Source organism: Zonotrichia leucophrys, chromosome 1A (genome assembly GCF_028769735.1).
Source record: "Zonotrichia leucophrys gambelii isolate GWCS_2022_RI chromosome 1A, RI_Zleu_2.0, whole genome shotgun sequence".
NCBI lineage: Eukaryota > Metazoa > Chordata > Aves > Passeriformes > Passerellidae > Zonotrichia > Zonotrichia leucophrys.
The window spans coordinates 58,963,551-58,977,033 of NC_088170.1; the positions used below are offsets into that span (position 1 = coordinate 58,963,551).

Genomic DNA, 13,483 nt, shown 5'->3' on the forward strand with positions numbered 1-13,483 from the left:
TTTCCCATTTACCCAGCAATGGACAGTTCACCTCGTGATTATAAGAGCTTATTTCCCCTCAACACAAGCACAGAAGAGGCTCCCTTTTGCTAAACCCCTTCCCTCACACCTTTAAATCCAGGCAAGAAATTAATAACCATTTCCTGGAGCTATATTAAGTATCACAATACACACAGTACATATGAAAGCTCATTTTCATGAGATGTGTATGAACTTTAAGGGAATCAGCTTGAAGCAACAAATGAAATTGCTGAAACAGTCAATTTTCCTCTCAAGCAATGACCAAGGAAGAAGAGTTACAAGATTTACAGATAAAAAATAAATCAATGTTAAAACACACAAACATGACAGTCTTGAGTTAAGCAAGACCTTTCAGTTTAACCAGCATGCAATGCTAACCTGGCTGTAACTTCAAATCAATGTGAATGTACAAGTGTTGCACTCTTAATTTCCATCTGCTCCCAGTAGAAAATTCACACTACTGTGAGTCCAGGTTAGCTCCAAAGTTACAAAGGACCACTACAAAACTAATTATTGTTTCCCATATCAATAAGGCCTTTCAGGGAAGATGCAAAGATTTCCAAGATGTATTCCTGCTTTCAGACCTCTTCTGATTCCTGCATATCTTACTGGCACTTGTTTATACAAAGCCATCTCAGGTAACAGGTGACCAAAAGTTAGCATTCTGTTTTATTGCATTTTATTACCTCAGCATGCATCTTCTATGCGTGAGTTGCATTTACTGAGAATGCAATCTAAACATTCTCCTCCTCCCTGCAATTACATCATGTGTGTACACACATTTTGCAATCATGAGCAAAAGCAATTCTTGTCATACTTTCCTTCACATTTACAGGCCCATCATTTAACGCATGCTCATGGGAACCACCCCTGACCACAAGAAATCCACAAGAAAGCTGACAGACCTATGCCCTGGCACAATCCATACAGCAGAAATCGAATTAAAAATGCAACTATCAATAGTTTGTCAGGCTCCACAAACACAGAGTGAAAACTCATGTCCTGAACTGTCACAAGGCCAACAGACTAAGCTTTACTACTTGGCTTTCCTACCTACAGGTTTTCCCCTCCTTTGGAATTTTTTTGTTTGTTTTTTGTTTGGCAGGTGTGTGCTGGGTTCTGTTTGTTTCTTGGGTTTGATTTTTTAACTTTCTTTTTAATTGGAAAGGAATAAGAGGGAAGATTTAAAGAAGGTTTCATTAAATGAAACCATGCTTTTCTGAACTGCTGCTTTCTACTACTGCTCTGAGCATACAAGTCCAACAAGAAATGAGATTATTTTAAAATTAGCAAGAGACACTGGCATTTTAATGGCACACTCTAGGTACCATTCAAATAATGAACTCTACTGTGCACGTGTGTATATGTATATACTTGTATCAACACACAAATATGGCAAAAATAAGCAGCATATATACACATACCATAAAATAAATGTATAAAGTAATCAATATTTATTCATTGCTGTCTGTTTCTCAGGAGGTAACACGCCTTTAATCAGACCTAGAAGCAGAATACATGAATAAATGACTAATCCTACATGCAAAGAAGTTTTCTCTGTTTCCCCTGGCATGCTCCATAGCTGTACAGATTTCCTAAGAGATAAGAATGGATATCCAACTTCCAGATGTTACACCACTGCAGTAAGAACTGCACAGACTCAGAAACAACTGCAAGTCCAAATTCAGACCTTTGCTACTGTTTGCTGCTTTCTGTGGTAACCCAACAGATAACTGTGCTTACTTCTAATTTGTGCTGAAACAAAAAAAGGGGAGTAGGAAAAACAAGACACAGTAGGCACACTCAAATATACAAATTAAGACCAATTAATGACCAAGTCCTGCAAATCATATAGAAGAAACAACCTTTTCTAGAAGAAATCTGGTATTTGGAGCGTGTGCTCCAACATTCCCACTGACTTAATGTTCTCTATATCCCTCTCAGCAGGATCTTCTTCCTCCTCACAGTATTAACTGCTCCTAGCCTCACTCACAAACCCCTCAGTATCCTTCAGGGTCACCTGCACATTGTCAGTACTCATGTCCATCTAGCCTTGCTCATGGACCCTGTCAGACAGACAAAAACCCAAAGCAGCACTTGCTGTGGCTGGTTTGAAGTCACACATGACAGATCATGGCTAAAATCATGATGCCTCTGTTTCTCACAGGACACTGCTCACAGCTGCCCCACCTCCTCTTGGACTTTCAGAAAGCTTCAGAGAGCTCAAGGCTACCAAGCTCCCAGCCCTGTCACATTTCTGTTTTATCACATTATTATTGCTTGTACTGACACAGACCTACTTAATCATTAGACCAACTTATTTAGGAAACACTCTTATTACAACCAACTACAAAGTAAGACTCCTCCTCCAACTAAGCTTTTAAAATAGTGCCAATAAGCAAAATGTACCAGCACAGAATCACAGAATGGCCAGGGTTTGAAGTGACCTGAAAGATGATCCAGTTCCAACATCCCTGCCATAGGCAGGGACACCTCTCTGCTCCCAGGTTGCTCAGGGTCCCCATCCAGCCTGGGCTTCAACACTTCAGTGTGGGACATCCACAACTTCTCTGGGCAACCTGATTCAGCTTATGAACACCCTGAGACAAATGCAGGATTTCACATTCATTAAAGACCAGTCACATTTGGAATGACAGCCAAACTTTATGAATTGGTCAGACTTTAGTACCTAAAACAGGGAAATAAAAACCCCTGCCTCCTTCATGGTATCCAAGATGCATAAAAACTTGGAGTTTCCATCACATCACACGGTTTTCCTTGGTACACAGGTGACAGCTTCACTACACAGACCCCAGCCTGCCCAAAGCAAGCCATGGGAGCACAAAGCAAGTCAGTCTGCCAGCTGGGCCAAGCCTCAGCTGCACTCCAAAGCTGCTCTCCATGGGACACAGGCTGTTTTCCTTTACTACAGGGCTGCTCTTGCTTACTGCTGGGAATGAAGGCAAGGTCTCTTCCTCAAATATTTATGCTAGTCCCTTAAACATGAAGGCTTGACCTTACCTCTTCTCTCTCTTCACTCCTTTTCTTCTCTCAGTGGAAGTTAGACAAAATAGGGGACTAGGAAGAGAAAAAGAATGAGTGGTAGAAAGGAAATAAAGGTAAAAGCAGTTACAGAGAGAATGAGGATTAGCTCATTGAAAAGGAATCGATAAAAGAAACAGTAAACAGAGATACACTAACACACAGCACACTTACAGATTTTAGGTTTTCTATTTGCAGAACTCAACACCCAGGACTGAAAATTACCTGCCAATTGCTTGATGTCAGTAAGTTTACTAAGCATCTGCTATACTTCTGAAAATAAATTACACAAGAAAGTCCTAGCCATTCAAAAACCATCAATTATTTGAGCTGGAGCCAAGGAACTGTAAAATAAAAACTACAGCACATGAAAAGGTGAAAAATTATTTTTTCATAGCAATATTGCATATTGCCTGGAGAAGTATATATTATCTACCTAACATTAGCCTGTTACAGTCTATCACTGAAAAATCTAAAATGCCTTTAAAGAAAAATTCAAAGGCTAGGAACATTAATAAAGTAGTTTCCCCAGTAAAAATATCTTTACTTTATGTATTTTTTTTGCATCAGCTATTTTACTGCAAATGAGTATTTCTCCATCCAGCACAAAATGATAAAAAGCTGTTGATTAAACTTAGACAAACTGCCTGTATGTGACTTAGCAATTACTCTCAACGAAAACATTTTATCTGTTATCTTACATTATTATTCTGACAAACATCCTAAAAAATAAAGGCTTTCTGCAAGTATATACAGTCCACATTCTGTAAGAATACCCAAATTCATGTCTACAACTGTATGGGCTAAGTCTATTTATTTTTTATTAAATATAACAGTATACCTCATGGCAATTCAGTCACCAGTATTCCTCCCAACAAGTACAGATTTTGGGGTGAAAAAACAGGTGGCTAAAAATAAATATTGGCATTGCCTTCAACAGTATAAATATTTTGTGGGCTTCATGATCCCAAATAAGCTAATTAATTTTTTCTATGCTGCTCAATAAGACTTAGGAGTCTACTGTAATTATTAGAAGAAGTAAATTCTTTTTATTTATTTCAAGTCTGACTTCAGCTAAGCATATTTTTGTTTTGATATGTTTTCACTTATGTAGATTTCAAAAACGAGCTCCTCTTTTTTATCCCTGACACTTGATTTACCTACATAGCTCAGCAGTGGTTCTACTTTTACTCATGGAAGCAATTTGTAGACATTCACCTGACTGCTACACCTATGCCTAGGAATCAAAACAAAAGCAAGTCAGTCACATTCTTTCAAACACAAACTTCTAATTCTTTCTGGCAGTCAGAAGAAGTCCATTAACTACAGTTCAACCTGGACTATATATTTTCATAACAATTTGGCAGTATTTCAATGTTCTTTACAAAAACTTGGGGAGGATACTGGCAAGAAAACATGAGAGAACAGATGGAGGGACTATTTCATGTTCAAGGACACAGAAAAAATTACAGAAGTGTACAGTCAAAAGATCCTTCTGACTTTCAAGAAAACAAAATTGAATTTATTTTCAACTATTTACAATTATTTTGCAAAACTGTATTATTTAAGAAATTTCCATTCCATGCATTTTAAGCTTTGTGTTTTCAATGGAGGCTTCAGTACATTTTTCTATTATAGTAACAGAGATATAAAATATCTGATTTTTAAATAAGCACAAAGAAATTCTGCCCTATGATGGAAGCTCAATAAACAGCTTGAATTTTCACCACTACTGCCACACAGAGGGGAACAAAAAGCAGTGTTGGCTTTTGTCTTTCAGCACAAAAGATATCACTGGAAAGTAAGCCAGGGAACAAGCATTTAAAAGAACCCCACAACACAGTCATTCATGAAAATCCTTCATAATATTAAAGATATTAAAGTTTCCCATCAAACATTCCTATCCTAAGCAAAAGGAAAAAACTCAGTGGAACCATTTGGTAAGGCATTTGAGGGAGGAACCTCACCCTTATCATCAGTAAAATAACTACTGTATTGTTTATGAATTATATATAAAGTATTCATGTTTCTTTCACAGTTCTAGAATGATAGGTTTGGAAACCAAAAGAGACATGCAATCACTCTGGACCTTCCTCAGAAGTTATATATAAGCTGCTGGAATTCTCAAATCTTCGGTTTAAGCAGAACTGACTAAAACCACTCCTTATTAGAAAATTTTCTTTAAAGCAATAGTTAAAGCAGGATTAACCATCTAGACATGACTATCATCTGTTTTGTGATACAGTTTTCAACTCAGGCCCATTATAACCATTCTAATCAGAAGTTAGGCCCCTCTGTCTGCCCAAGGCAAGCTAAGAGCATCACCAACAGTCAGAAAGTATCTCCAGTCCTATCAATTTAGAAGAGTTAAAAAGTAATGAACACCAAACAAATTGAAATATTCAGAACTCCTCAAGGTAAAAGACCCAAATCTACCATTCTACATAAAAGTTGAAGTCTTGAATGGCAAATACAGGCTATTAGTTCGATCAGTTTCTGTGAGTGATAAATAATCTTTAACTCTGAAATGGAGAGACACATGAAGTGATGGATGGAGCATTTGGTGAATAAGGAACTGGCTGCATGGCTGCACTTGTACAAGCTGCAAAAGCTGTCAAGCTCGATGTCAGAGTGGAGACAAGTGCTGAGTGGCATTCCTCACAAACTGCTAGTGGGACCATGGCTGTTTAAAACCTTTGCTGGCGACATGGATTAAACACGTTCTCAGCAAGTCTGCCCAGGACACGAAGCTCTGAGGGGTGGCCAACATGCTGGAGGGGAGGGATGTCATCCAGAGGGACCCTGCCAGGCCTGAGTGACCCTCACAAAGCTCAGCAGAGCCAAGGGCACGGTGCTGCCCCTGTGCCCAGAAGCACAAGGGCAGGCTGGCCAGAGCATGGGGGGAGAAGGAGCCCTGAGGAGGACAGAGGCTGCCAGGGGCTGGTTTGTGAGCAGCCCCACACAACTCCCAGTGTGCACAACCAGCTCACCAAGTCAGCCATGCCCTGGGCTGCACCAAAAGCAGGGTGGGCAGCAGGTCAAGGGAGGTGACTCTGCCCCTCTACTCCACTCTCAAGTAATGCCACCTGCAGTTCTTTGTCAAGCTCTGCTGTCTGCAGCACTAGGAAGAAGTGGATCTGTTAGCACAGATCCAGAGGAGGTCACAGGGATAATCCACAGGCCTAAGCACCTCTCCTACAAAGGCTCAGAGAACAGGGGTTGTTCAGCCTGGAGAAGAGAAGGCTCCAAATGCCTCAATGAAACCCTTCAGTACCTAGAAGGGGCTCATAAAAAAGAGGGACAGTGACTTTTTACATGAGTAGACAGTAACAGGACAAGGGGGAACAGTTTTAAACTGGAAGATGAGAGATTTAGATGAGATGGTGGGAAGAAATCCCTCCCAGAGAGGCTGCTGAGGCACCAGAAGCACTGGTGCTGTGCAGGGAAGCAGCACATGTCCCTCTCCTGCAAGTTCAAGGGCACACCTGGATGAGCCTTTGAGCAGGCAGCTCTCGGGGAAGGTGTCCCTGCCCACGGCACGGGCGCTGGAACAAAGTGCTTTTGAAGGTCCCTTCCAGCTCCACACCATTCTGTGATAAGGAGGCCAACAACAGATTATATGGCTTACTTCTTGAGTTGCAATAGAAAGTACAATAATGTCATTAAAATTTAGTCTTATCATCTTGTCTTTGAACTTGAAGGCAATTTACTTTTGTGATGAAGATAGAAAAGTGAATGATTACCTAGATTATGATGGCATAAAACACAAAAAACACAACTACAAATGAGAATAAAATAAAAAAGCTTTCCTTAACCTGAGCCTACAATATGAAATTTTAGTACCTAAACTATCCAAGTGCTAATTTTAAGTTCTCAAACTAGGAACAATACTATTTTGGAAGTGCCTGATTTGCAAAATTGCTGGTCCCTTTAAAGTCTCACTCAGGTTTTACAGCACTGGATCTCCATCTGAGCAGTGTATGAACTAGCACATGAAACAGAGGCAGCACTCTGCTAATACAATATGCAAAAGTACCAAACATACCCTACTTGCACAGGATGCAATCTGGGTGCTACTGTGATATATTCTTCACATTCACTTTTCAAACACATAACTTGAATAGACACTAATTTACTGTAGTTCCTACCCATATTTTCATTTTGAAAAATAAAGATACAAAACCACTTAGGTCAGGCATATTAAAAAAATATACTCTGTGCAATAAAACTAACTGTCTTCAAAGGTCTTATTAAAATTTTCTAACAACCAACACAGCTTAAATCCTGTTTCATTATGACATTAAGATTTGCAGAAGGAAATACATATAACAGCAGTATCTCCTAGCAAGTATATGAAACCTTGAAAAGGTTTCTTTTAAGTACTTGTTTGTTATGCCTTAAAGGTTAACAGCAGTTTTCCATTGAACACAACTACAGCAGGTTTTTTCTGTAATGTGAAGGTCATGAGCAGAATTTTGGATCCTCAAAGAGATGAGGTCTTGTGGGTACAACTCTTCTGTTACTAAGAAAATATGAACACTGAAGCAGATAGAAATATCCATTTTGCACCATTCAAAAGACCACTACAGTTAATATTTTAAATAATCCAGAATCTGGAAGCATAGAATTGAGGATTTTTTCCCTAATCCACATTTCTCATCTGTGGAAATTTTTTCCCCCAGAGATGCCTGAAGTGTCACCCTCAGCAATAAATCAGAACTATTTGCACAGTGGAAACACTTCAACAGTGCACCTGTTGAAAAAACACTCTCCAACAAAGTCTGGTTTTGAGAGATTCACAAATGCTCATCTGCATGGAAGTCACGAGGCAAATAACATAGATGCACCTCTTTAGGATCTCTGCAGAAGCCTGAATTGGCTTCTATTTTAGATCTTTACCCATCTACACCCCTCCCACTAAATTTTGTTAGAATGTCACATGACAACAGCAAAATACTTTCATTAAACCTTCATTTACATTAATCTAGTTAGAACAATACCATGATTCTACAATTACATACACCACTCCTTAACTCAGTCCCACAAATAGTCCTTACTAAAATTAGTATTAGCATGCATGCAAAATTAACACTGTCCTTAGTCAAACCAAGAACAGAACTGGAGAAACACTTCAGCCTTCAGTGTGACACTGATTTCTGCATTTCTGCTGCTTTCCAGAAGAACTTTAATAGTTGTGTATGCTGTCCAAGAGAAATCAGGAGTTGCATTACCTCAGAGTAACCTGAAGAGGTTACTTAGTCCTAAGAGAAACTTTCCCAGATTTAGTCTAAAGAATCAGAATTATTTCCCCCCTGGAATTTCCCAGATGGCAAAAACACTCACCCAAAAGCCTAAGTGACAATTAAGCAAAATTCTCCTTTAGATATTAAAAACTTTAATATAAATGGATTCATAAGACCAATCCACATTATTGCATTTGTGACACAATGTTTGTGGAATAGAATTCTTAAAAAAAAAAAAAAAAGGAATTTAGATTTCAGATCTTCCCTCTTTCAAGAAGCTAGTATTAGTTTTGGGGGTGGGGGGGTATTTCATTCTTTATAAATATATCAATAAAAACATCAATGGAGTTAAAAAATAAAGGTAGAATTTGTTTTGCAGTCTCATCTCCTTAAAACAAATCAGAGATCTGTTTATACAAATGGAGAAACTGAGTCACGAAGGCAAACTGAGTCATTAAAACTCATACAGGAAAACTCTGGAAGATCTCTAAATTCCCAAGAGGTTCCTAGTGCATAAAATAAACTGTAAATTTTGAAAATTAGTATTTTTGGGTTATTTCATTACCCTCCCCCAAACACTTTTTGTAAAGTGTACAAGGTTATTTTCCTCTAATTGTTAATCAAATGTCTGCTTGAGAACATGACGAAGCCATGGAGAGCTGCAGAGTGTGGAGCAGCAAGAACAGGAGCTTCCAACTGAAGGCAAGGAAAGAAAAAGGCAAAAGGTTTCCATAAAGGCTCGCAATTCTTTGTCTTTTTCATGTACTTTTAAACAGAGAGAATAAGACATGGCTTAGAAGAAAAAATTGTATTTATATAAATAAAGATGATGGGAGCATGCATTACTGGAGAATTAATGAAATCACTCAGTCTTTGGCCTCAAAACACACTAAAGGCATGCATTAACAATCCCCTAAAAGTCTATCTTACTGTTCAAGTATCCTCAAATCCTACATCAGTGCTTCTAAATGGTATTTAAATTAAAATTCATCACAGATTGAAGACAGCTTTGCCACTTCAACACCTCACTTTTGATTTCTCAAATCCAGAAGGTTCTAAAGCTATACTGGAATAGGAATTCAAATCTCATTAATTTAAAGGACAAGACTAAAGACAGGCATTAAAAGAGGTGAAAACTTATTTTTTGTTATAGTTGCTTAAAACATACAATTTGCAGCTGCTATAGTATGTATCAGAGCACACTACACCAACTACCAAATAATGAATCCTTGTGACCTCCCTTCCCCCCACTCAAACATATTTATAGTGGTGATACTAAATGGTTCATATTTCATTTAGGAAAAAAATTAGACGTTAGGAATCGCACCTTCCCTCAGGACTAGTGTGTGTGTTATCACATACACAATTTATCCAGCAACATATAAAATTGAAGAAAAAAATGCAATGCCAAAATTACATGGCAGCAGAAGAAATTCTGTGTCTTTAAATAAAGTAACAGGTTATAATCTCATGTGCATTATTCCCTTAAGTTCATTCTGTATTCTCTAACTATGAATATATGGAATTACTACACCGATGTCCAGTGAAGGTATTTCCTGGAAGATGAACGTGACGTTCACGAATGTGCTTCCACAAAGAATTGAGCCGAGTGTCTCAGTGACCGTAATCCACGACTGTGGTTGATAAATATTACAGATTCTATGCCGTTAGTAGGACAGACAGCTGCACCGTATCGATCACAAACGCAGGAGCCTTTCCAATTCAGCAGCCCGACACCCAGATCACCTCAGAGCACCACACACACCCCTCGAAGGAGCTGCCTGAGTCTGTTGCCTCTTTCCACCCCCCTTCTCCCCGACAAGAGTGGTCTCGTTCACTTGCCTTTCACACACATAACCAATAAAATTAATCAGCTGGAACACAGCATTTTTAAATCGCAGTAAAAGCCAAGAGCTGTTTTGTACGTTATTTGAAGGGAACAGCCTTTTCATTTTAACATAGTAAGACACTAATATGCTGCAGACAAACGCACTGCATGGGGTGTGGAGGACCCGAGCTGATTAGATTACCACAACATCAGCCTGAGGCCGCCATTTTTAGAATCTCTAAAGGACAAAAGAGGGAAATTAATAAATTTGCTCCACATTTTTAAAAAAGTAACTTCAAAAGTATAGTGATAATAACCAATTAATCATGCATTGCAAGTACTGCCACGGATATCTCCTGCTGTTCTCTGATCTGAACCCTGAGTAACAAAAATGCTTCGTTATTATTCCTTTAAGCTACTGTAAATAAACAGACTAAAACATTCGTAAATCTAGATGCAGCACTGAACTTCTGCTTTTGACGACACGTAGTATGTAGCATTTTAGGGACCTCAGGGCTTTCAGACACCGCACGTTCCCTAATAGCCGAGTATGGGGGAATACAGGACCTTTATAATCAGGCTATATTATGTTTCTCTCCCCTATTTAGTAGTACACAGTGAACCGTTTGTTTCTCTTCCCCGGTGTCTGCAGCAATACGGTGGAACCCACCGACACTTACAGCTTCAGGAAAGAGAATGAAATATGCCACCCAGGGAACACGAACACTAGCTGCAGAAACTAAAGCGAGAAATGGGTGCACCAGTCCAACTCCTTACAGCCTCGAGAAAGGGGGTGGGGAGAATGATCCCCTTTTAAATTGGCACAGAAACTCCTGGGGACAGCTCTCCGTTTGTCCAGGTTACACCACGAAGCGGAGATATTAACAGGGAGGCAGGCAGGGAGGCGGGGGTGTGGAAGGCAAAGAGATTAGGCCTATAAAGAGCCATTTTAGTACCACAAAGCAAAAATATACAGGATGGAGGAAAAGAATAGGCTTCCCCAAGCTTCATAAAACTCAATACGCAGTCCCAATAACGCACAAACCCGTTCTGAAAACCGCCAGCCCAAGGAAACCTATGTTGTCACATAATAGCTCCTTTTGGCTCATTTTCCGAGCATAATGCATAAATCTGGCGTAACTGCCAAAAAATTCTCCTCAGCTCCTCCAGTTACAGTAACCCGCCATATTCATAAGATATAGCGACAGCCTGCCATTTTTTAACCAAACCCCACAAAAGGAAAAGCAAATTCAAAGCAACTTAAACAGAAATTAAACACATTTCAGGGTGGGAAGGAGTTATACTCGCACCGAAGGTAATGAGACATTCCCGTCGCATTTCACTCTTTTTCCACCCCCCCTCCCCCAAAGCACCCAGAGCAGAATATGCTCGTAATAACCAAAGACTCACCTGTAATGGTCACAGGCCAGGCAGCAGGACCCCTCAGCTGAGCCCCTTCTCTATCCCAACCAAAACAATGCAACAGCCCCACTGCGGATATCCCTACCCTAGGCAGGACTCAGCCCTCAGCAGGCTCTAGTAAAAGAAAGGGAAAGAGGAGACCCCCCCTCCCCCCAAACCTAGCTCAGTGCGCAGAACCCTACAGGGACCAGCTCAAAGGCGCCTTTGCCCTGGGACCTGTGTACAAACCCCGCTGCTGCCGCCGCTGCTCCCGTGCCTCCCTCCCTCCAGCCTCCTACGCTCCCTTCTATGTCACTGCCTCTCTCTGGGAAAATGGCGTCCGCTCTCCCCTCCCTCCCCCTGCACGGGGCTCACCCGCCCCGCCTGACAGGGGCAGGGTTACCAAGGCGAAGCCAAACAGCCGCCATTTTGCTTACGGGCCGGGAGCGCAGCCCGCGCCCGCCGAGCCCTCAGAGTCCATTTTGCAACACGCAGAACGGCTCCGGGGTCTGGGCGCGGCCGCGGCACCAGACTGCGGCAGGGGCTGGGCAGGGGGGCCGTGAGGAGGGAAGTAGGGCAGCGGAGGAGGGGCGGCGGCAGCGGGGGCTGGCGCCGGGGGCGATCCGCAGCCCCGGCGGCGCAGCCCGCGCGGGAGGGGCGGGGGCTCCGTCCCGGCCTGTTGTGGGGCCGAGCGCGGGCGGGAGCGAGGGTGTCTGAGTCAGAGCTGCATCCTCGGAGGAATAAACGCCAAAACTCCCTCCTCGGCCGCTCTCACACCCCCAACCTCCGGCTTCTTCCTCACGACCGTCGATGCTGTCAACATACGTGTTCTTTATGAATCTCTAACAGCACATTTTCGGCCTAAACTGCGCGAAAAGCCGGGCAGACCCGCTGGATCTCACACACGCAGAAGAACTACCTGAGGGGAGGGGAAGAGGGGAGCGAGAAAGGAGCGGGAATTTTTGCAGACCTGCTCAGGAGGTTTTGACTGAAACTTTCAGTAAGACACTCGAGGCTGAGAATCTTCCCCGAAGCGTTTAGGACTCAAAGGCAAGTGGGAGAAAGCTTTTTTCCTCAGAGCGAATGCGATAGCACTCGCTGAAGGCATTTCTGTTCTGCAGGGAATGAGACAAGCAGAGAACGAGCCTCGTTTGCCCGTTAGGGAACAGCGCTCGGGGAGTAGGAATGGCGCGCTTCCATCCAGACCAGCGGGCGCTGCCACTGCCAGGAGCTCGCTCAGCCTTTCAGGGCAAACACAGCTCCTGCCGTTCGTAAGCAGCCCGTCTTTCTAACCACCATGTCTCCTTTTCCTTGTACCCCTACGCCGCCCTGCCTCCCTTGCCCGGCTTCAGCCCCTCCAGCGCTACGGCTGATGGAGGGAGGGGAGGCGGCGGCTGGGGTTTCGTTCGACGCCCACCAGGGGCTGAGCGAGCCTTCTTCAGTGCGCAAACTCGGGGCACCAGATAAAAGCTGGGCTGGCAGCTCTTACCCTGCCTCGATGGAGCCGCCACTTTCGGGTGACTGGAGAAGCAGTTAGCAGCAGCGCCATAGACTAGCGTCCCCCCACACCTTGGGCACAGAGAGTTTGGGGCTCTAAAGAGCTGCTGCTGCGGCAGGAGGGAGCCGAGGTGAAGGGATCTGCTAGCTGGTTGGACGCAGAGGAGGCGGCTGTAATGGGGCATTAAGTCTGAGGGAGGAGGGGGGGCGATTAAACCTCTTGTGATCATGGCGGAGTCTATGGGTATTTTTTTTTCCTGTCTAACTCTTCTGTGCGTGTGTCTCTTGTTTCTTTCTCTCTCTCTCCTTAGGGCGCTTGGCTGGGGCTGTTCGCTCGGGTTCTGCCTGTTGTTGCGCGAAATGGCGGCTGGCGTCTTGGTGGGTTTGGTTGTCGGTTTTTTGTGTAGGGTTTTTTTTTTTTTCCCTTCCCCTCCTATTCCCCTCCCCGCAC

The 13,483-nt window shown here is 42.5% G+C and overlaps 1 protein-coding gene and 1 long non-coding RNA gene across 4 annotated transcripts in view; one reads left to right on the forward strand and one right to left on the reverse strand.

The window, feature by feature from the left end:
• The window catches only part of KMT2E (lysine methyltransferase 2E (inactive)), a 55,762-nt gene extending 43,897 nt beyond the window's left edge, over positions 1 to 11,865 (reverse strand). For 2 of the 3 annotated variants that reach the window (XM_064702877.1, XM_064702875.1), the window contains exons 1-2: positions 11,545 to 11,865; positions 3,043 to 3,099 (exon numbers count right to left, since the gene is read on the reverse strand). The gene's annotated coding sequence lies outside the window, so the exon portion shown is untranslated. The remainder of the gene's footprint in view (positions 1 to 3,042; positions 3,100 to 11,544) is intronic. The other variant, XM_064702876.1, reaches the window with a different exon arrangement.
• Positions 11,866 to 12,207: 342 nt separating this feature from the next.
• Positions 12,208 to 13,263, forward strand: LOC135458041 (uncharacterized). Its single transcript, XR_010442843.1, has 2 exons — positions 12,208 to 12,585; positions 12,657 to 13,263. It is a non-coding gene; the product is annotated as an uncharacterized LOC135458041 (long non-coding RNA).
• The last annotated feature ends 220 nt before the right edge of the window (positions 13,264 to 13,483 follow it).